The sequence below is a fragment of the Galeopterus variegatus genome, unplaced genomic scaffold (assembly GCF_000696425.1).
Source record: "Galeopterus variegatus unplaced genomic scaffold, G_variegatus-3.0.2 Scaffold2739, whole genome shotgun sequence".
Taxonomy (NCBI): Eukaryota; Metazoa; Chordata; class Mammalia; order Dermoptera; family Cynocephalidae; genus Galeopterus; species Galeopterus variegatus.
In genome coordinates, this window is record NW_007728850.1 from 44,384 (window position 1) to 67,803 (window position 23,420).

A 23,420-nucleotide genomic window follows, 5' to 3' on the forward strand; every position below is an offset into this window, starting at 1 on the left:
TGAGCGAGGCACGGGAGCAGCACCGAGGGTTGCAATCCCGTTGCCGGTCCCCGGTCCGGTACGGGCGCAACACTGAGGGTTGCGATCCGTTGCTGGACACGGAAAAAGACAAAAAAGACAAAAAAAATATATATATATATATATAACCAAGCTATGGCCAAGATGGTAAATTAAACTGCAAACTGGTCATGATTGACTTCCTTTTAAGATTTTTTAAGATGAGGCTTGAGGTTTCCTTAATTTTAATTAATCACAACGATGTCCTTCCCACCCTCACGCTCCGGGCTGCCTGGCTACTTTATGCTCCATTTAATGGAACACATTGTCATGCATGAATATGGCCCTTAAACCCCTTTACACTGGAACGTCTGTTTAGATACAAGATCTTGGAGTGTAGGCAGAGGAGAGCTCCAGGCCTCACCTGTCCCACCTACACGGGAAGCCACAGGCTGGCGAGTAGGGCCGGGATTGGAGCCCAGGCGCAAGGAGACCACTGCGGCACCAGCCTCAGAGCGGTGGGCAAACCATGCCCCTCATCAACGATATACCACATATCCCTTTCTATTCCTGGATACCGCAGCCGATAAGGACAAATTTTGCCTTGAAAAAAAAGTTCTGCCCCTTTTCTTCACAGGAAAGGCTTTCATTTGGAAATATCCTGTTGCGGTCTTTGGGCACCGTTATTACCTCGGCTTGATAATAATTCTTCCACGTGGTTCATATGAGTACGGGCTATACCATTTCACAGCGTCATGTAGTTTAGCATTGCCTCCTTATCATTTTATTCATTTCTAACTTCACAAGTACTTGTGAATATTCAGTAATGAATACATTCTTATTTAAAAAAAAAAAAATTAAAACACCAGCCTCTGTACTTTGCATGAGTAGAGAAAACCGAGACGCCAGAATCGTCTGAACTGCTGTGCACACGAGAAGTCCTGGAGTCACAGAAGTTTCAGATCTGTGTTTGGTGTCTGCCCGAGGCGTAGTCTTCTGTCTTAAATTTCAAGTCCAGTTCCAGGAGTCATGACCTCACCCAGCCTGAGATGAGTCAGGGAAATTATGTCTGGAGTCGGTAGGGAATTAACAGACAGATCTTACTCTTTAGCAGCTCCATGTTATGCTGGCCCTGGTCCTTGGAAGAAGGTGAGAGGGGCAGCTGTGTGCAGGGTTCAGCAAATGTAGTGAGCTGGTGCCCACCTGGTGGGGGGCAGGAGCAAGGGCGGGCGAGGAGAGAGCTGGGGCCCCTTCTTCTTCTGTGATCCTGAGCACCAGGAGTGCTTATCACATGACCCCTGACTTACTCTGGGCAGCCCTAATCTGGGGCTGGGTGGGAAGTGGGGAGGTGGGGACTGTCTAAAATTGAAGGATTTGGGCCCTACTCCATCCACATGGGAGTTCTGAGAGCCCTGCTGCCACAAAGCCTGCGTTGGACATGGCACTGTGAATACATCTTTGGGTCGTTTCCAACAAACATCTCAATGGGTTGTAATGCACTTGAGCACTTAGTATCATTTATCAAGGGCTTTTAGACTCTTTCGATCCGCTTTTATGATGATGGAGGCAACGTGATGGAGGGTTGTCATATTGTTGAACGTGGTTTCTAGAATAGAGGTTAGAACATGGGTTCTGTGCTGAGACCCCATGGAACTATGCTCTGTGGAACACAGACCATAGGAGTTCAGATAAGGGGGCCCCTGGAAAGGGGAGTGCAGCAAGCCTCACGAATGAACAGTTGTTCAGAGAGACGCTCGCACAGCACCGAGCTCTGGTGGCCGGTGTGGCGGAGACACACCTCTGGCAGCCAAGGCTGCCTTTGAACATATCGTTAGCTTCCGATATTGCTTTGCTTGTCTTGTGAGAGCCTGTGATAGACAGAATGGAAGGTTGTACAGTTTCTGTACCTGTTACATCCACTCTGGATGTAGTAATCTGTAACCTGTCACAATTCCTGACCGAGGACACTGCTGAAAAGTGCACCCACCAGGAAAGTTCTGACGAAGACATCTTTAGTCATGAATTTATTGATTTTACTTGGGAAAGAATTAAGGAACTTGTGACTTGATTAATTTTAGTTGAATTAGATCTGACTCTTCATTATTTGGGTAATTACTGGGGCAGGGGGAGTTCCCAAACTAGTGTCTGCAGGGTCTTGTACTTTCCTAGCAGCCCGACTGCAGGAGAAAAGTGGAAGGTGCTTTTCCCAGGCCCCAGAGTGGTGGCTGCACCTCTGGTTGTCGAGCAGAGCCGGGTGATCTCTGACGCTCCTTTGGTGCGTGAGACGAGATTTGTTTATCCTCTGGAACATGGATGAAGTAGTCAGCCAAGGGAAAGAGTCCTGAGACTCCAATTACTGTCTCCTCAGAAGAGTATCTGAGGAGTAGATCTTCCAGAATGGAGACTCTCAGAAATGTTGTAGAGACTTGGGGATCTTCAAACTCACTAGAGTCAGCCCTAAACTCACATCTGGGATTCTGAAGAGATGGACTCCGTTTCTGGCTTACTGCTATCTGACATAGAAATCCCAGCTGAATGGGGTCCTAGAGTTCTTCAAGCCCAACTCTATCATTGTGTGGACAAAAAACCCAAAGCTGGGAGACTAGGGGGGACTTGCCCAGGGTCCCACAGCAGGTCTGGGTATCTCGACAGGAAGCCAGGTCTTCTGTCCCAGGCCAGAGATTTTCCCAGCATGCCTCGCTGCCTCAGTCCTCTCCTAGCATGACTGATGCTTCTGATATCATTAGCAATATTTGTAGATATCACCAGATCAGTTTCGGAAAGGGTTGTACCGTTTTTACAGTGCTTACCAGCAGTGTGACAGTGCCTGTGTCCCCATACCATCACTAGCACAGAGCTTTATTCTTCTTTATTTTAGTCAGCAAGATTTTTGTTTTGGTTTGTTTGCTATAAATGCCCCTTTTGCATGTCCTGTCCCTTTCCAGATAGCTCTTCCCCTTGAAGACAGGGAGCTCATGACTGATGGGTTTCTTTAGCTGCTACTGTGTGCCAGGCCTGGGGCACCTGTTGGAGAGAACAGGAGTGAACTTATCTCTATATATGCCTTGGCGGAGCCCTTAGTGTACAAACAAGATATGTATTATGGCTATTTTGTAAATATTAATGAGCCTTACAGTCTGGAGAGAAAAGAGCTGTGGCTCAGGGCAGGAGACAACTCAAAGAGGAACAGAGTCTGTGGAAGACCAGAGAGCGAGGTGCCCCTTCTGCTGCATCAATCTGGAGGCATTTGAAGTGACAAGGTATTTGGGCCTTTGGTGAGGACTGGAAATTCAGAAAATCTGGTCCCTGATGTTCCAGCCAGTAGAAGGCCAGTAGAAAGCACCAGGACACGACTTCCTCTGGTGTGGCCCAGACTGCACGCCACAATCTGTTATCTGGCCAGGTGAACGGCATTGCCCTGGTGACTTCGTGGTGTAACTGGCTGGCAACATGCTCAGTCCTTGCAGCAAGTGGCAGAGCCAGGGTTGGAGCCCGAGGTCTCACATGTGGAGGCAAGGGTCTTCCTGCCAGCATAGCCCTACTGGGACTTTATTTTGGTAACAAAACTTTGGAGCGCATATCAGTACATTAAGAGAAAGCAGTCACTGCTGTGTGCGTTCAAATGGAAAGTAAGCCTAGGCCTGTGATCGCAATGTTTAAGGGGAAAAGAGAAAAACCTCCTTTGTCTGTTTCCATGCTAAGGACTTAAATCAGGGAGTCGCTTGCATTTGCTCAAAAGTGTTTCCTAATTTGGGGGGACAGAGTAAGGGGGTGTCTCCAGCGCCTCCTGATCAGTCCAAGTTTGCTAGGAATGAAATCTCCTATCTCGAAAACAGTGATTTCTCAAATCAGAAGCCTGATATTTGTAGGTGCTGAGGAAGTAATATTGAGCAATGGAAGGTTTCTCTCTTGCCCTGAAAAAAGAAACAAAACTCTGTCTTTCTAATGTAAAATTTCAGAGTTTGTTTCATTTTTCATTCTGTGTATTTAACCAGAACACCTGCAGGAAATAAAGCTATTTTTCACTACTAACAAAAATGCTTTAAAAAGTATTCTTATCCCTTCACTAGGCTGATGACAAAGAATTTTAATTTGTAAATGATGCATATTGTAGGATTTTGTAGTGAAAAAAAATAATTTATACACATTTATGCAAACCAGGGTATTGTATGTGTACCAGGTGGATTATATAAACTAGAGTTTGGCTTAGATATTTTCTATTTTAAGTGTGGGTTTTATATTTTGAACCATTTAAGTTTTCTGTTTTATATATTTTGAACCATTTATTTTATGTTTTCTGTTTTATATTTCCTTTGACACTAAAGACGTTGGTTGAGGCGTCTGTGCCCAGAAGTTACTTCTGTTAGTTCTGTGTGTGGCTGGCCTCGCTCCTGCTCCTGGTACACCTCGGCCTTCAGTCACCTGTTTCTTCATGAGGAAGCGCTCACCATGGTGACATGCCAGTCTGTGTGGGCTCTCCTGTCCTTTTGTGCTGGTCTGTGCCCAACGGCTGAGTAGCCCAGAGATGGAAGGGCTCCTGGAGGACCGTGGTCCCTGCTACGAGTCCCCTGTGGACCCACACCATTTCTCTTGAACAAAAGTTTTATTGGCTTTCCAAGTATAAAGCAAACCTGAACCAGGACATTAAGTGGTATTTGACGTGGAGGAAAGTGGTCTTCTGTTCTCTCTCCTTTTTTCCCAACCTCTCTCACCCTCTCCCACCTTCTCCCACCCTCTCCCACCCATGTCCCCTCTCAGGGCTCAGCCCCGCTCTCCTTCCTCTCAGAGGGACACTCCCAGCACCCTCCCAGCTCAGGGCTGCTTCCCTTTTCCTGTGCTATCTGTAGTTTGTACTCTTGGTTGGGCCATGAGTTATGTATGCTCTGTGTCAGCTTCTGTACTGTATAAAATGACAGTACATTTAATCTCTGCTGGATGGTCTGTCTCCATGGCCTGTGTCAGGCCCTGGACTGCCTGCAGATGTCATGTCGTGACTCCTTTGGTCCCCATAGCACTCACCTTCTGTCTGGCATGTGGGGCCGCTCTGCAGACGCCCACTGAGGAGCAGAGAGCATGCATGTTCAGCTCCATTCCAGAATGAGAAATCATGTCCTTCGTCACTTATGGCTCATTGAGTGTGAAAACAGAGCTGTGTCAACAGTGATTAGCGGATCATGAGTAACATGTGAGGCCAGAGGATTGGTTAGGGCAGAGCAGCCGCACTCATGTGGGCTGTCTGTGCACTGAGCACTGGCATGTGGATGTCCTGTGTGCAAAGCTGCTGTGGCTCCAGAAGTACCTCTAAGTTATTATGACCAAGAATCCCCTGTGAAGCTTCTGTGACTTCAGCTACCTTTGGTTGATATTAGAAGCTTGGTCCCACAAGAAGGGCTGTGCATCTAAGACACAGATGGTGAATAATCACTTAAAACAGGATTTGCCATGGTCAGGGCCCCATGTCCAAGGCGGGGCACAGAGCTGGTAGAGGTATTGTCTCAGAATTCATGGAACTTATGGTCAAGTCATGAGAAGCTGAGAGAACCTCATTGCCTGTGGTCTTGCTCTCCAGCTCTGCCTTGCCACCTGGTGACCACATCAGTCCTTAGCTCTCAGGACTCAGGGACCCATTCTGTCCAAGACCTGCAGGTCACAAAAGCTATAGGCTACATTTCTCCTGGCACAAGGAGAATAAACCCTGAAAGCCACATGTCTCATACATGCAAAGGTAGATGGATGTTCCTGGTAACTCTGTAAGTGGCAAAATACTGGAGCCAACCTGCACATTCAGGAGAAAGGTGGTGGTCAGTCATGGTTCACTCGTATTAAGAAATACTTGACAGCAATTCAAAAAGAAGATTTCTATGTGTTCACAGGGAAAAGTTCATTATTAAGAAAAAGAAGCAAGTTGCAGAATAATATCCATGATATGATCTCATTTATGTAAAATTTAAAATCAGTGATGCATTACTGTATATATACGTACATGTATGTGCGTACATGTGTATACATCTATGTGTGTATATATGCACACACACATATATACATTTATATATATGTAAATGCACAGATAGGGATTTGAAAAGATCACACCAGACTCCTGAGAATAGTTATTCTCTGGAAGAGAGGAGTAGGATGGGAGGATAGGGTGGGAAGGATGATTTCCACTTTTATCTCTGTTTTCTTTTTTTTTTTATTCCTTGAACCTATTTGTTACAATGAGAATATTCCCACATATCTCTTTGAATGGAGAGAGGGAGGGAAGGGAGGGAAGCAGGTGGGGCCGCACTCTGGGCAGGTAGGTTGCATCTGAATGTTCAGGCTTGGCTGGAAAGGGGCCAGTGTTTGGAACAGCTTGTCCCCTGGGCTCATGATGATGCATGAAATCACACATGCTAGATCCCTGTTGTCTGTGGTCACCAGGTACAAAGCAGCATGTCATCCACTCCATTCCAGTCATTCTAATCTTCAAAGAGAGAGGGTAACCGGGATACGTCCTTGATGGTGTAGACTCCATTTTCAGTGTCAGTGTGCTGTACTTCTACTTGACTCAGTGGACACAAAGATGAGCTTGTGCCTTTTTTTGAGGATTCACAGATCCCCTGTGATGCAGCTTGAAGCACTGAGCAAGGCTTCCTATTTGGATTGGCCATTGTTTCTAGTGTGGCTCGTTTCCATTACTGGAATTGCAATACCATACACTGTCGAGTTGCTGATGAGGTCCAGGGCCTTTGAAATCTAGTCACTGTTTGACCTGGAATGGTTTTCAGGCCGACAGTTGTTTGACCTCTCTAGGAAAATGTCTCTGATGCCACCTGAGAATCAGTGCAGTGTACCTACTCCACCAAAGGCTTGCAGCCGCTTTCATGTATTGAGGCAAATTTGTTTGAAGCCAACCCCAGACTTAAATAGATATGACTCAAATAGAAATGATTATGGTAGGTATCGAAAACTGTCTAGTAATCGCTCCTTCTCAAATCAGGCTGTGCTGAGTTCCCTGTGTGGGCAACCTGGTGTGTGAGCCTCACTCCCTCTGCTGCTGGCCCTGCTGCCCCAGGCCCACCTGCAAATGCAGCTCTGTAAGGAGAATCCAGCACGAGTGATCAAGAAGGGCCTGACATCCTCCAGGACTCAGTGGATTCCAAGGAGGAAATGGTGCTTTTTAACTCTCAATGAAAGAGCTCTGTTAACCTTTGTTTGGTCTGGCTTTCTAGAGGCACCTGAACTTCATTCAGCCTCGGACCTTATTTTCAGTGCTTGTTCTCAGCGACCAGCCTCTCCGTATAACTGAAGATGTTTGCAGGACACTTCCTAGATTTTTCCTTCAAGTTCCAATTTTGTGAGCATTTCCTGCCACGCCCACTTTTGCCCTCTTCTCCTGACTCCTCTGCATGTGGAGGGGGCTTGCCAGGTTTGCCTCTCCAGTCCTTGGTGGGGTATATGCGAGCAGCAAGATCTGCCAGGATCTGCAAGCCAAGGTCTTGGAGAAGACGTAGCACACTCTTTCCTCTGCATGTTGCATGCGTGGACATGCTGCACCTAGACAGACTGTAGGAGCTGAAGCGTGTGCACAGGTGGCAAGGGCTCTGTCACTGCATGTGTGGTCTGCATGCCATGGCTGGGGGATTTGGGGGTACTTCGTAGAGAGAGGGCTGTCGAGGCAGCCTCGAGGACTAGTGTGTCTGACTCAGTGGAGAGGTGGGGAAAAGAGTGTGTCTCCAGTAGGACCAGCTCTTTAGGGTGGGTCAGGAAGGGGAAGTGAGGCCTGCAACCACAGGAGAGGCCAGAGGGGGCTTACCTGATGGTAGAGGGCACAGCGTGGTCGGTGCAGTGGGTAGGGTGTACTGTCTTCAGCTCTCCTTTTGGCCAAATTGGAAGTTATTCTGCTGGATTCAGCACACATTTATTGAGCACCTACCCTGTAGTAGGGACTGGGGATAAAATACAAAGAGAGGTAAGATGGGGCCCAGCATTAAGGAGAGACAGGCTTGTAAATCCTTACAGCAGCACAGAGCTGCAAGTGCTCCCCAGGCATGAGTCCCCGGGGCACCCGGGAGGAAACGGCCAACCCTGCCGGGGCAGCCAGCAAGGCTTCACCAAAGAGGGGATGCTTTGGTGTGGTCCTAAATTATAACAAGAGGTTTGCTAGGTAGTGATGGTGAGAAAAGACAGGTGGAGTTGAGAGTGGGATTCCAGTAGAGGGGGCCACACATGCAAAGGCATGGGCATGCGGAGACAGGGTGTGTCCTGGCATTCGCAGGTCTGCAGGGTGGCCCTGCCGGAGAAGCAAGCTCGGAGCAAGTTAGGTAAGCTGAGCAGTCTGAGGGTTATCTTGTGGGAAGCAGAGAACCTGCACAGACGTATGAGTAAAGTCAGTGACACGGTCAAACTTCTCTTCCAGGGTGTTGCCTCGGGGCTGGGATGGAGTGAGGGAGCTGGTGCTCTGGAGACCCTTGGGAAGCTCTTGTGGTGATCCTGGTTAGGAGTAAAGAGGCTTGGATCTGGAATGCTGGGGAGTGGGGTTCTTTCTAGAAGTGGAAGAGTCACGTTTGCTTTTAAAATGTCCCACAAAGTGACATGGCAAGGTTGGAAATGAAAGGAGGGGGGGAGATACTCGAGTGAGCCTGAGCCAGAGAAAAGTGGCACAGAGATAGCTCTGTCAGAGCAGAGGAAGTGGGAAGAGAAAGACGCAAGGTAACCAGGTACGAGGGCAAGCACGTGAACGAGGCAGGAATAGCTTGTAAACGTAGACAGAAAGTCGTTTCTCAGGTGGAATGAACAGGTGTGGGGGGTGGGGCAGGGAGGAGCCAGGCCTGTCTGAGTGACAGTGGACGGGCTGGAGGGACAGAGCTGGGCCACCGTGGATGCAAGCACTCCAGAGGGCGGGGCTGGTGTGGGTTGGTGTGGATGGAAGGGGTGGAGCTCAGTGCTGGGTGACAGGCCCAGGACTCAGGAGGGGGTTTGAGCACCCTCAGTGTATGTATGTTGCCAAGCCATTGGGGCTGAATAAAACCATCCCTGAAAAATGCTAGCCCAGGTGACCAGGAGACCACGGTGGACAGTGTCACATGTGTAAGCACACGATCTCAGCAGTCCGCACATCTGTGTTGTGAGATAGGTACATTTTATTATTCCTTTTAACCCCTGTGTGGGTTCTGGTTGGTCTCAGCTCTGCAGCGCAGCCCTGGCTCCCTGCAGGGCCTCTCGGGGTGCTCTCCAGTGCAGAGTCTGCATGTGGTTTCTCCCCAAGCTGAGGGTCGTCTGCAGTTCCTTGGTCATCGACCCTAACCCAAGAAGACCCTCATGGGTGTGGCTGTTTTAGGTAGTGTGAGCACCAGAAACGGGACAGCACATGACATGAAAAGCAAATCTGGAAAGCTTTACTAGGGGGTGAGATTTTGTTGAGTTTAAAAGGGGAGAGTGGCGTAGTTTGGTGGAAACAACCAAAGGAGAGTATCCCCGGAGGGGAAGTTGCCTCTGTTTCTGGATCAGGACCACATGCGTATGGCCGACAGATGAGCGGGAGCCCCAAGCGTGGTTGTGTAGATGGGGAGACGCCTTCCCCAGGGGCTTCTGCGAGTTGCAGGCTCCGTGGGTGGAAGGCCTTTGCATCTGCAATGTTGGAATGGGAAGTTAAGAGACAGTCAGTTGGTTACAACCCAAAGCAGGGTGAATGGGCTCTGTGGGCACCCTCGTTGTTTTTAGCCATAAGAAAAATGATGATTTAAATGCAGCCTGGTTTACTGAAGACTGGTTTAGGCAAATCTGCTGTTTTCAGGAGCTCTTAATAATTCATTGCCTGGTCGGTGGTGCAGGTGGACCTCATGTGTGCTCACACCTGCAAGGGAAGTGACCCAACCTTATTTTAAAATTCTGAGAATGAAGCAATAGCACCTAGCTGGTTTCATCACCTTGGTGTGGCCCAGGTGAACAACTTGTGTCCATACTGCTTTTGAAAGTGTGTTCCTCTCCGTGGTCTGACTCCCTGGGTTGTGTTGGAGACCCATGTGTGTGCGCTGGGGCGGAGGATGGTGTCAGACCTAGGATCGAATTGAGATATCCTCTCTCTCCCTTCAGTTGATCACCACAGCTAGTACGGATGTCAGGGTGCAGCATTCATCCCCAAGCATGGCATCTCCAGCTACCTCCTGCCGTCTTTTCTGATGGGAAAGCACATGAACTGTGTGGTGACAATTCAGGTTAGCCAACCCATAGGTGGTTTCAGCACTGGCCGGTGAAGGACGTAGGTACATCTGAGATCTGAGTTAGAGCCTCTGTCTCTTGAGGTCCAACTTGGGGACATCCTTGTTTGCTTCTCAGACTTTTATCTATAAGGCCCTTGGTGCCTTTGGCAAGAACCACCACCACTGCTGAGTGAGGTGAGGACATGTGGGGGGCAGCCACAGGCCCATGCTTTTGCTGTCTTAGAATGGCTGCAGAGACACAGGCCTCCCTGTCATCTGGGATGGGGCATCTCGAGGAGCAGAGCTGAGCCCAGACCTCAGCTTGAGACTCCTAGTCTTGGTGCTCTTCCTAAGCAGAGTAGTCCATAGATCAATTCAGGCTGCACCGGCCTCGGGAAGAGGAGACAGAGCCTAGCAGCAGTGGAGCAAGTGCCGGTGGAATTTACCTGTTCATAAAATACCTTGTTCAGGAGACCAGCCCCATGGCTCCCGAGCTGAAGGCAGTTCCAGATCTGCTCTAAATGGCTGTCAGTTTAAACTGCATTGTGGAATGCCCTGAAGGAGAAAGAAAATCTCATAGCTAACAAAGTGGAAATAATGTTTCTAAGTGTCCTTTTCTTTTTTACTCTTCCTGTAAACTGAGGTTTCCCACCTTTTCTGATGAAACCTACTCCCTCTGCTCCTGCGGCAGCAGTGGCATCACATCTCAGTGGCTTGGACTGGTCATCTTGAGGTCCTGCTGACCCCAGCAAGGGTCTGCTGGCTTCCTGGGAGGCCGGGACTCTCTCTTGCCTTGTGCTTTCCTGTACAGGCTCTGACCAAGGTGGCCTGAGGTTTCTGTCTGTGCCACAGTGCAAGAGGATGCAGCTGTGAAGATACAAACAGCCTGGTGGACTGCTGGCAGAGGCCGGCATGGGGGTGGGGGCATGGGGAAGTGCTGTCCCTTCAGAGGCAGGCCCTGGACCCTGACCAGCGGGGCTGGAAGAGAGCAGGGAGCATGCCCTCCTCCGTGCCCTGCTGTGTGCATGAGACTGAGGCACGGTCTCTAACTGTCCACATTTGTCCACATCACAGAGAGATCCATGTCCCTTCTTGTGCTGAGGGGAAGCAGGAGAGGGACTGGGCTCCGCGTGACCTCTATGCACCCTCCTGGCTCATGCCTTTCTTTTTGCCTGAGCTCCCACGTCCCTTCTTGTGGGGCCTACACACTGGCCTTTGCCACATCCAGTCTCTGCGTTTCATGAGCATGAGGACTGGCCAGCCCTTGAGTGCAGCTGTGCTTTGGCTCTGTGTTGTCCTCATTCCTGAAACAAACCATGTCTGGGGGCATTCGGTGGGGCGATCGCGAATGCTGTTTGGAGGGGGCTTCCTCAGAGCTGCAGACACATCACAGCCTGAGGACAGGTGGCGATCCACACAGCCCTGCAGTGAATTGAGCATTCCATCATGGGCGAGGGTCTGAGAATGCATTGGTCTAGTCATCTGCAAAAGACACTCAAGTAATGTTGCTGTGTGCCTCCCTGGGAAGAGGCCATCATGTGCTGGAGAGGGTGAGGCTGGCTCCAGCAGGTGCACTCATGGAGGCACAGCAGGCAGGTGGCGGGGGAGCTGGTGAGAGTCATCTGTTCTGTGCGATGCTGCATTTGCTGGTGACCAAGCAGACATGACTGCTGTCGAGGGAGAGCCACTGGCACAGATCTGCTGCCCACTATTTATTGAGTACCTAGTATATCCTGCACTGTACTTATGTTTTTCATATATTGCATCTAATTTCCTTGTTTATAAAAGCCCTGTACTTGAGGGAAATCCCTCTCTCTCTAGCAGAGTAGGAGAACTAGCACAAACGATGATTAAGAATGTTGCAATTCTAAGAAGATGGTATGCCGTATCCCATGTCATTTAAATGTAGAAGGAGAACGTGATGTGCAAAATGAGCTTCGCATCATCAAAATAACTGTGAACTAGGACTTTCTAGACCAGGCCTCTGCACACTCTGGTCTGCCACACCAGCATAGTAAGTGTGTGGGCCTTGGGGATTTCTGTCGCCGCTGCTCTTCTCTCTGCTGTGGCTGAGGAGCCACAGGCGATGCATGAATGAACGGGCACGTCTGTGCCCCAGTAAACACAGGCCATAGTTGGCCTACCCTGAGCATTTCTGCTGGCTAGGAGGGACCTCAGTGACTGGGCAGGTATTCGTACAGGAGCCTGGCCGGGAGGGGCCTCAGTGACTGAGCAGACATGCGTGCAAGAGCCTGGCCAAGTCTGAAGCATGGGCCGTGCTCGGAGCGTGTTTGCATTGCCCTCTCCTGCTGTAGTTTTCCTGCTCACCATGCACTGCCAAGACCATCGACAGCACGTGGTCCAGTAACGGTGGAGGGCACAGGCCATGGAAGGGCGCTTGCACCTGGCTGGCCCACATGGGCAGCCACTGTGGCGATGAGGTGCCCTGGTTGCCTGCGGTCATGTTGAATTGTGGTTATGTGTTTAAATCCTAAACACGCATCTCTCTTCCCATGCGTTTGTCCTTCCCATGGCAACTACCCACAGACAAGCTTCCAGGAGAGGAAGGTTCTAGGATACTGAGTGCTCATAAGCAATTGTAATCCTCTGTGCTGGGGTTGCCCTGGCTAGTGCCCATGTGCTGGTGGCGTCCTGGGCATTTGGAAGAGGGACAGGAAATACAGGACATTTGGGGAAATCCTCAAGCCACCCAAGTGTCCCTGGATTTGGGAGCTGGGAGTGGCAGCAGCAGGGAGGCGGTTATGGACAGGGGTTAAAGGACTTTGAAGACGGGACTTCTTTCTTTTGGGGACAGGGAGGAACAGCCGAACACTTTACAGCAGCTGAGGCACACAACCAGTTAAAAACCTAACTTTGTAAAGGTGATGCTGTACAGAGAATTGATGCTGTCTGTCAAATGTTCCTGCGGCGTCTGCTACTGATTTCTCCTGACGATTTCCCAGGAGCAGTTTTCATTCATGGCAATTTTTGATGTGGTCGTTTAGCATCAGCCTTCATTAAGTAACCGCAGGGTGGCTCAGTTCGCAGCCACTGCTGAAATGGGCCTGGTTTCCGTGAGTCAGAACTGTGTGCATGAGCCAGGGCTCAGCCTGAGCGAGAGCACACTGCGACACAGCTGCCGAGCTCCCGCTGCTGCCCAGAGCCCACCCAGGCGCCCTGAGGAAGCCCGCCGTGCTGGCTCTACCCACTTTAGCCTTTCGTTGAAATACCTTGAACAAAAAAAGCATTTGAGCCCTCATCTGTTGATCTGACCAGTCAAATGGATGTCGTTTTCTGACTAACCTGAAAGAAGCTACCAGGTGTTGGAGACTTCATTTGCATTTTGTCTCACAAAACCAAACCAGAGGCTAAGTCTTGTCTCTCCACTCTGACCTTCCCACCCCCTCCCCACCCCACCAAGGACCACAGAGTTCTTGGAAGTTGTTATTTGTAGTCGTGTTTCCTAAATTTAGCTCACGCAGGAAGAATCAGTGGCAAGAACCGAGTACTTTAAGAAAATACATTTTCAGTTTAGAGCCTGGATGTAAAACTTGTATTCTATAGCATAACTAAAGGGCCGAGTTATCTTCTGTGGCGACTTTCTACAGTAATTTCTTTGAAATTTTTGCTATGGTACAAACAATAAAAAAGAGAGGTGGCCAAGAATCTCACCCCTAGACCTTAACTATTTTTATATTTTATGCTGACCTTCAGCTCTTAGTCCACAGACATACATAAATTTTTCCAGATGTAATCTTCCTAGGGATGTAATTTGGAATTCTACTTTTTCCATTTAACATTACATAAATTTACAAATGTTGTGGACTGTGTGAAAATTCTTAAATTGAGGAGAAATAATAATCAAAATGTATGTGCCAGGCATGGGTTTGCCTCACACATAAAGGAGGTAGAAATCTTCATATGCTTTTTCTGGAATAGAGATGCTCTGCAGAGAGAGGCTGTTATAAAGGAGACTGAGATTGTTGAACCCAGATTGCGCACCTGGATGACAAGTCAGCAGTTGCCTTCTGTTGGGCCTGTGACCTTCAAGAGTGTGGCCAGACTAATTTTTTCAGAGTTTACTTACCTTTAGTTTTATATAAAAGTACAGAGGTAATCAGATTCTTAGACACAGAAAGGAGAATGCGGGTGACCAGGGCATGGAGCAGGGGAATGAGGAGTTAATGTTTAGTGGGCACAGGTTTCAGTTTGGGAAGATGAGAAGGTTCTAGACATGGATGGTGGAGATGGCTCCATGGCAGCGTGAATGTACTCAGTGCCACTGGACTGTGCAGTTAAGACATGGTCACGATGGTGAATGTTGTGTGACGTGAGCTCTACCACAGTAAAAACAAGTGCAGAGAGCAGCTGTCCCCAGTGGAGAGGCTTTGGCTCTGTGTGGCTTTTGTAATGGTGTATAAGCTGTGGTCTTGCTTCTGATCAGGTGAGGGACAGTCCAAATTTAAATTTTGTTTTTAATTTTATTTTTCTTTTGGGGGATCATTTTCTGGGAATGGGGTAAAATTAGTTCTTGGTAGGGTCACTGGCTTGCTTTGCTCAACCTGTTGATGGGTCTTAGGTGATCAGCGTGTGTGGGAGCTACAGAGGCCACTCCAGCAGGCCATCCCCCTGCCTCCTCCAGGGACAGCTGGTCGCAGGCAAGATGTCGTCTCTGCGGCCGGGCCCCTCCTGGGCTCACCCGTGCTGTCACTCGTACTGGATGGGCTAAGATGTGCAGCTAACATCACCTTTCCGCTGGGTGGATTTCCCAAGTCTGGCCTCTTGGAGAACTCCTCCTCCTCGAGCTTTGAATAGGCTCCTGCGGGGATCTAGCCGTATTCTATAACTAAAGCTTTTGTTCGCTTTCTTGAGAGAGAGAAGACAGCTTGAAGGACTTGATCTTTGTTCTGAAAAGTAGAACGTCAACTAGGTTCTGCAGAAGACTCTTACTTATGGTGTTTCAGAAAGAAAAGAGCAGCGAATGCTAGAAATCGTACTTGAAACAAGCGAGAGTCTGATCTTTTTACTAGTCTTGAAGCCAGAGTCTTGGTCCTGTTTTTCAAGTACTTGACGATGTATCGTTTTAAGTGTGATCTTTAGTTTCAGGCCTGAAGAAAGGCAAAAACCTTACTTTTGGTGGTTACTATGCTTGTTGAAACAGAAAACTGAAAAATGTTAGAACTTTTGAGAATATGGACTTAGACAGCTTTAATTTTTCATTCACAAAGAGCCTCTGGAATACTTTCTGAACTTTCTTCTCTGCCAAGTGACATCTATTATTTCTTTCAAACCCTAAACACAAAGGCTTTACCAGAAAGCTCTCCTTCACAGACCCTCCTAACTCTTTTACTTCTTTCCTGTGTTTTCCTAATGTTTACACCACACTGTTTCACGTTAATTGATGTGCTGCTTGATATTATGCATATTCAGTGTTTATGTGGTCACCTCCATGTACGTAAACGATTTTCCTAATTCTTCCCCTTTTTGCTCCCTCCGGTGCCCACCTAATCAGCATGGGTGCACTTCTCTGGACATGTTAGGCCATTCAAAATGCCATGTGGTAAAAAGAAATTAGCTACCCTTTTTTTGTCACCCACAGGAATCTTAAAGCATAGGTGGAGACTTTTCCCTTAACTGAGCTATTTTTGTATTTCGGTGCAAACAAAACAAGCACTCCAGCTTGAAAAGCCGTAACTCAACATTTGATAGCTCCATGAAAGTTTAATGTTAGTTGGCTTTCCACCAGAAACTTCTTTGCACGTGCTTAATTTTTTTTATTTAGTGAGAACTTTATTTTGAGGAAGACGATAACCAATTTTATTTGCATGATTTTTAAAAATATTACAAGTAGTATGAAGGAGAGTAAATATCATGTAGCAAATGTGATACTAACAGAAACATTGCTATTTTTATTACTTAGGAATTTTTCAGATTGTTCTGTAATTTTTATTTTTTTAACCTCTAAGTTTCCTATATTTTCCATAGTTTAACTAAACACACCCTATCCCTTATCTTTGTCTTTTCGAGCCCCAACACCAGAGAGTGGTCTTTTAGCGAGCGCTCTGTCACATGAAAATGTTTGCAGAAATCAGTTCATTAATACCAGGATCATTTTAAGTCATGCTGCCTTCTTGTGGCACTGGGACCTCGTGCTCCTTTCTGAATTAGTAATTAACTGCCGTGACTTGCACACGTGTGCAGACATCCGAAGCCTGTTTTAGGCAGCTCGAGTTCTGCAATCTGGGGCCTTGAAGACGGATGCTTTTCATGCTTTGTTAATGACTAAGCCAAGACCCATGGATGCTCTTGGGCAGTGCACAGGTGACCTTTCTGACAGTTCTGACTCCTTCCTTGACTGAATTTGCATACTTCTTATTGTAGATCATGGCAGACTGGTTCCTGGCCACATCCCGTTCCAGTGGGCAGGGGGAGGCTGATATCACTAGAGCGTTGTGTGGGCCCGTGCCCTTCACGTGGCACAGCTGGAAGCCCCGTTGTCTTGCTCCATGGCCTCCGGGACATGTCTCTTCCCTGCGTCAGTCTCGTAGCGTGGCCCCCATGCTGCCTGCAGCCCCACTCCGCCTTGTCGCTGAGCAGACATTGAGCACGGGCGCCCTGGGGCTGGTGCCATTCCGGAGGACTCATCGTTGTTGCTGCTGCTGTGTCTCTGTTTTTGAGGGAACACGAGCTGGCCTTATATTTTATATTTCCTCTGTCCTGCCTTAGCAGCAGAGGTCCCCAAGCCTGTGCTCGGGCACCTCATTGTCCCTTCTCTGAAGTTCCCCAGATGAGAAGCTGTCGTAGCAGCACGTCCTCCCCATGAGCCCTGGGCGGGCGGGGGCCCAGAGTGCCTCGGAGGCAGGGACACCCTCCCCGCTCTCGCTCCCAGGCTCCACTGTGCCCACCGGATGGGTGCTCCTGTCTCATGGGCTGAGCACCAGGCACCACGAGGGGAACATGGCCTCACCCTGGGCCACCTAAAGGAAGCCCAGGGCTTTCCAGTTCCACTACTGCTGGCTTTTATGGTGAACGCTCTTAACAAGCAAGGAGCTATTTAACCCACTCTCTCTCCATTCTCTTCCCGTTCTTCACTTTTTCCTCTCAGTATATGGACTGGGCTGATTTTAGATTCCTCTTGAGTGAAGTGGCTGTCAGCCAGCATTGGTTTCAGGTGGGCATTTGAATCCTACCCTGGAGGGGTGTGCCTCAGCGTCCCTGCTCCACTTAAGTCACTGACACTGAAGATGGCAGAAGATAGGAAGGTGGGACGAAAACCCTCCTGGTCCCTCTGGAAGTACTAGACTGAAAGGAGGTTGGGGGAAGTGTGTGGGAGGAGAGAATTTTACCACCTTCTGGGCCTGACCCTCTGCCAGATCTCACTTAATAGCAAGAGAAGTGAATGAGTCATTTCAATGGCAGCTGTAGGAAATGATAGGTATATGCATCTACACCAGAAAGATCCTTCAGCCTTGAGGGAGGGGAGTGAAGTGACTTTTTTTTTTTTTTTAACAGTAGCATTTCCTTTTCTGTTTCCTTGCCATTTGAATTACAGCTGTTAACAACTCTCTAGGTTTGAAGGTGCTTTTTAATTTCAGACAACTGCTCAATATTCCCAGCAGAGCACAGTCCCCAGAACCCAGGAAAAATAAGGACAGAGACAGAAGGAGGTGATTAAGAATGATGAAGTGAAAGCTGAACAAGGGAGAATCCTCTTTCACCAGCTGATCCTTAAATTTAACCCTTGGCATTGTTAAAGCCCATTTGGTCTCAAGTGAAATGTTTGCAACTGGATAAACAGTGTTAAAACTCATCTTCAAAACCTAGAGGAGCATCTATTGGAAGATATAATGATTGACTCAAAGCTGGGGGGAAAATATGTAGAAACTCTGCAGGAAAGAATCGTTTGCTCTGACAACTGAGGGATATGGGAATTGCATTGCTCAAGGCCTTAGCTGCAAACAGCAGATCCCACTCTGAGCCAGTTTTGGCAGAAAGGGGTTTATTAAGAGAGAGTTGAAAGCTTATAGTTTCCCAAGAAGAGCTGGAGAAACAGGCTTTAAGCTGAAGTCACAGCTGGCCTGACGAGTTCTGCAGTCACCTTTGCCCAGAGCCACCCACCTCTGCCACCACCTGCCCCAGCAAGCACAGGTCTCTGCTCCTGTCTCCTCCATCTTTCCAAATCTGTCTCCTGTGGGTGTGTCAGAACCACAAAACCAGACGCCAGTCTGCACCCTCATGGCAAAAGAGGTTGGGGAACGAAGCTGTGTGGCTACTGTATTGGAAAAGTGGGACTCACATTTCATGAGGAACTATCACAATGTGGAGAAGGTGTGGAAAGATTTGGGGCATGAATTTATATGTTCCTTACAAGACTATATTAGCAAATATGGGAGTATTTCCAAAAGTTCACAAAAAATAGTATTACAAGATAATGTGGATGTTTCCATGAACTTTTTGAAGTACCCTCATACAGCATAGAAATTCCTAATGACAGGAGTTAACAGTAAAAGCTTAATAGAAAATTGTAAAAATTTTTAAATAATCGTAGAAGACAAGTTGTTTTATAACTTTATCTTGTGAGGGACCTGTGGTTGTCTGTGTTGCTCTTCTGCGTATCTGTCCTTATTTTGTTCTCTTAGTTTGGTAATTTTTCTAATTTCCGATGTGTCCCACACTTATTGTCCAAGACATGGTGGCAAGATTCTGTAAGATAAGGCAAGTGAGAGAAGACGGTCTGAAATGGTTCATCTGATTCTTCATAAAGCCACGTTCTCTGGCAAATGCCGCGGAGACGTGTGTGTTTGGCACTTACTCGCCATTGGAGACCTTTCGAACTACACTCTCCATCACTCTGAAAGAGAAACAACCAGGTTTTTGATAAAATTCAAACTTAGCATGTGATTTTCGTAGCATGAATTTATATAAACTTTTTTTAGATACTTATAGAGAATCTATATAAAGTTCATTTATTTCAAATTGGGCCATTCTTTTTAAAAAATGTTAGTTTGGTACCCATACCTTTATTGTTCTGAAAAGCAAGCAAAAATAAAACAAATCGTTTTAAGTGTCAAGCTCCTGTCAGTGCATCAATGAAACTGTAGCTGTCATGATACTAAAATTGATATAAAAAGTTGTAACATGACATTATAGTTTTCAGTCATTATGTTAAGGTTTTTACTAGCAGTTCTTTTTTGGGGGTATTCAGGGTCCTAAATGAAATATATTAAAAATGTGGAATATGTGAGTAAGCACCTAAAATGATAGTTTTGAAACTTGTTGACACTAACTGAAAAGTACTCAACTATCTCACTTTTATGATGCACTCTTTGAATTTTGTCTAAACCCACAAGCTGTTTGCAAACTAAAGCATGAATATTTGTGCACACGGTCACGGAAAATAACCAGGAACCTTAATTAAAGAGATTTAACCCAGTTCCTTGGCAACAAACGATGAGTGTAAAACTTCTCCTTTTTCTTTTTTCTTTTTTAACCTAAGTAAATAGTTCCTTTAAATACTTCTCGCCACTGAGTATTGTCTTTTTATTTGTATTTATTTATTTATTTATTTTTGTTTCTTTCTACAGGGAGTTAAATACCTGTGCATTCCAGCAGCAGATTCACCATCTCAAAACCTGTAAGCTTTTTTTTTTCTTTTCTGTATTATTTGGAGATATTAAAAATGAATACAGGACTGTAAGTTCAGATAAGTACAGGATTGTGAAGTGGTCAAAGCTCTGGAACCCTTGTGTGCCCATGCCCTGCTTCCCCTGGAGGAGGACGTGACCCTGCAGGGGCGGGTGCTGGCCTGGTGGTGCCAAGCTGCGGTTGCTCACAGGCCTTCCATGAGGTACCACCATTGATGGGATGTCCACAGTAAGGGTCTCATTCTAAAAAAGTGTACCTTAAACCAAAGCTTTAGCATGTGCATCTTTTCTCTAGAAGCAAACACTCAAGGAAGCTGTTGGGTTTTACCTGAAGCAGAGCAGAGCTGTCTATCCAACAGCAATAGAATGGGAGTCACAAATGCAAGCCATTTAAAAGCAACTTTAAATTTTTTAGAAGCCTGTTAATTCTAATAATTCTAATAATTAATTATCATTAGTTAATAATAATGATTAATTAATTCTAATGATATGTTATTAGAACATTAATTCTAATAATATGTTTTACTTCATTTCAGTATCACTCAGTATAAAACATTAATGAGATATTTTGCACACTTTTTCACTTTTATCTCGGGAATCTGGTATGCTTTTTTGCACTAGCAGTGCCTCTCAGACCAGCTGCACTTCAAGTACACAGTGGCCACATGCGCCGGTGGCTCCCATGGGGGATGGCGCCCTTCTACAGCCTGTCTCAGTGAAGTGACAGATCTTTCTGGTTTAGGAAAGTGCAGTCCTCTATTTCTTCACAGCTGAAAAGTCTTTGATGTCCTTTTAACTCTGTTCATAACTATAAAGAGAAATTCATAATCACTACCCTTTTAAGATGACAGCAACCGTATGGAGAGCCATGGGATGGGGCTTTAGCAGGATGGGAGCAGGGCTTTGGGGACCCATGGCAGTTACGGCTGTAACATTCACTCTTGGCTGTCCAGAAGTGGCCCAGAAATAGAATACAGTTTCCCTGAAGCTTGGATGTGGCCCTTGCAGGCTGAAGGCCTGGGTGGAATTAAAGTACTGAGCAGCTCAGCAATCCCGCTGGACTAGCCTCTGATCCTGAGGCTGGCCTTGTGCTGTGTCCTGGAGCTCTAGAATGGCATGTTACTGTACCTCATCTGGGAAGAAGTTGTAAGCTATGGTGGTGTTTGTGAGTCTGGGAGTCCACAGGCTTGTCAGGGTCATCCTTCATGGCTCTCAAGCATGAGTGCACACAAGTCCCACATATCGGGCATGCAGACCACATGCTTTCATGTTTACAATCCCAAGCGGCCGGCGTCTCTGAAAGTCATTAAACATTGGGATGTCAGCCAACCTTGAGTTTTCACTGCTGGAGAGCAAAGAAATCACAGGTCATGCAGTAATTTTGTGAGCTCTGCCTGTTTGAGAAATAAATAGGGCTGGAGTCAAATGGGCTGATGTGGGGAAGAGTCATCTAGGAGGGCAGGGGACAGGTGGTGTAGCTAGACCAGAAAAGGGCATGGGTAGGTAGGAAATGGGGCAGGTATGTTCTACTCGGGGGCTGTGTAGGCAGGCACTAACTGTCGATATTTCACAGAAATGTAAATCATTAAGATTGAGGATGGTTGAGGAGGCGTCTTACTAGGAAAACAGAGTAGTACCCATGCCTGGATGGAGGGGAAGGAGTGTTAGAGAACTTCCCTGGTTACTAGTCGTGTCAAGAAACAGAAGTGGTTGGAAGGGGCATCGTGTGTACGGAAGGAAGTGAGGCACTGCCTTTCTCTGAAGACCACAGTGATCTGCCCATGTTTGGGTGGCTATTTTTAGAATGGTTGCTTTGGTGTTATCACAAACTCAGTTTCTAATGTGCTGTTGAACTTGTCAATAACTGATTGGCAATTTGAGTCTTTAGAAGAATCCAGTTGTAACCCACTGTGCGTATCTGTTGTCAGGGCCCATGGCCACCTGTTCCTGAGCTTCCCCCAGGACGCTCAGCTCTGCTAGGAACCCAGTGCTCTTTGATGTCCATGACAATGACCTGATTTGAGTGTTGAGTGGTCGGTCCTGTGCTCTAGATAAGTAAGCAGTGGACCTAGATGTTAGAAAATCTCAGTTCCATTTTCCTTGGGCAACTCATTTGAACCCTGCTCCACCTCAGTTCTCTCATCTGAAAAAGGCCTGCCTGCAGGATTTTTAGAGGCAAGATCATATATGTGAAAGTGTCTCTATAAACTCCAGGCACTTTCTGATAATGAGTATATATTTACTCAAAGTGTATTAATGTATCTTGAGAGTTATAGAAAAAATATTGAAATAATGCGTTTGGATGCCCAGGAAGCCCATTCAGTTACCTGTAAGACGTACTGACATGGAAGGATGGGGAGACAGGACAAACAGCTGCTTTTCTGAGTTCCAGCATCTCATGGGTCAACTCACATCTGTCAAAACCAGCTCAACGGCCACCCCTGGGCCAGAGGACCAGCCTTACATTTTCATTAGCTTTCTCCCAGCCTCTGCGACCCTTTCTGTGTATCTGGATGAACACGTGGGGTGGACCCCAGGTTCAGTAGGCTCAGGTAGTTATGGCAACACCGTGTCTGGGGCCAATGTGCTGCTGTTTCCAGTGAAGGCCTATAGCAGTCAGACTTCAGTTTCAGCTGGAAAAGTCAAGACTGTGCTTTTAAAAAGGTGGAAAAGGAGAGCACTCTGCTCTTGGGAATCACGCTTGTGGATATGTGTGTGACTCTTTGGGGAAACTTTTATTTTGAATCCATTAGTAGCTGCAAGGTTGAGGCTTTTAAGTAAGGCTTTTTGGCACACAAATGTCCATGACTCTATAAATAGTTCTTGCTGTACTGAAGTTACATGGAGATCATGGAGCTGAGTTTGGAACTGGAGTGTTCTTGGTTTGTTAAGAGACAGACTATGAAACAGCGTGAGCTTCTTTTGTCCCATGGCCAGTGTTGCACTGGAAGGCGTGGCACACTCTTCAGTGGTGAGCCTGCTTTCATGATGCAACCAGGTACGTAGCCTCAGGCTGGAGGCCAGAACACTTGCCTCTCTCTGACCCCCTGACTCAGGGCACACAGTAGGAGCTGGCAATAAACTTTTGCTTTCTGTATCATCAACCAATGTAGAGGGTCAGGAGACAGATATTCTCAGTGCTCTGGTTAGCAAAAGCAAGAGAAACCATGTTCTTCCCTTGGAAGTTGTACTCGGGGTAAGCAAAGTTAGAAATAGTAGCTCTTTAATTCCTGATGCCTGAGAGTCCCTCTATTTAGTGACAGGATAAATTCTGGAAAACTGTATTGCTTATTTTTTTAAACTTAAGTACACATTTTAAAAATGATTTCCAACTTTGAATATAATTAAATGCCTTATATCCTCAATCTTTTCCTGTAAATCCCTTTATCAACAGGAATTCTGGCTAGGTTTGTGACCTTTGAGTGACTGCTGTCACTTGACATTCAGTCGCTGCTGACAGCCCAGAAAGGTCAATTTTCTTTTTTTTTTTTCCTTTTTGTCTTTTTTTACTGACCAGTAACGGGATCACAACCCTCGGTGTTGCGTCCGCACCGCGCTCAGCCAGTGAGCGGGAACCGGTCTCCACATGGGATCCGAA

General features: G+C 47.1%; 1 protein-coding gene across 1 annotated transcript in view; it reads left to right on the top strand.

Moving 5' to 3' along the window:
- LOC103598790 (dual specificity protein phosphatase 22-like) overlaps positions 1-23,420 on the top strand; it is a 40,044-nt gene that overhangs the window by 4,570 nt on the left and 12,054 nt on the right. The window contains exon 3 of the mRNA XM_008582852.1: positions 19,763-19,812. The gene's annotated coding sequence lies outside the window, so the exon portion shown is untranslated. The remainder of the gene's footprint in view (positions 1-19,762; positions 19,813-23,420) is intronic.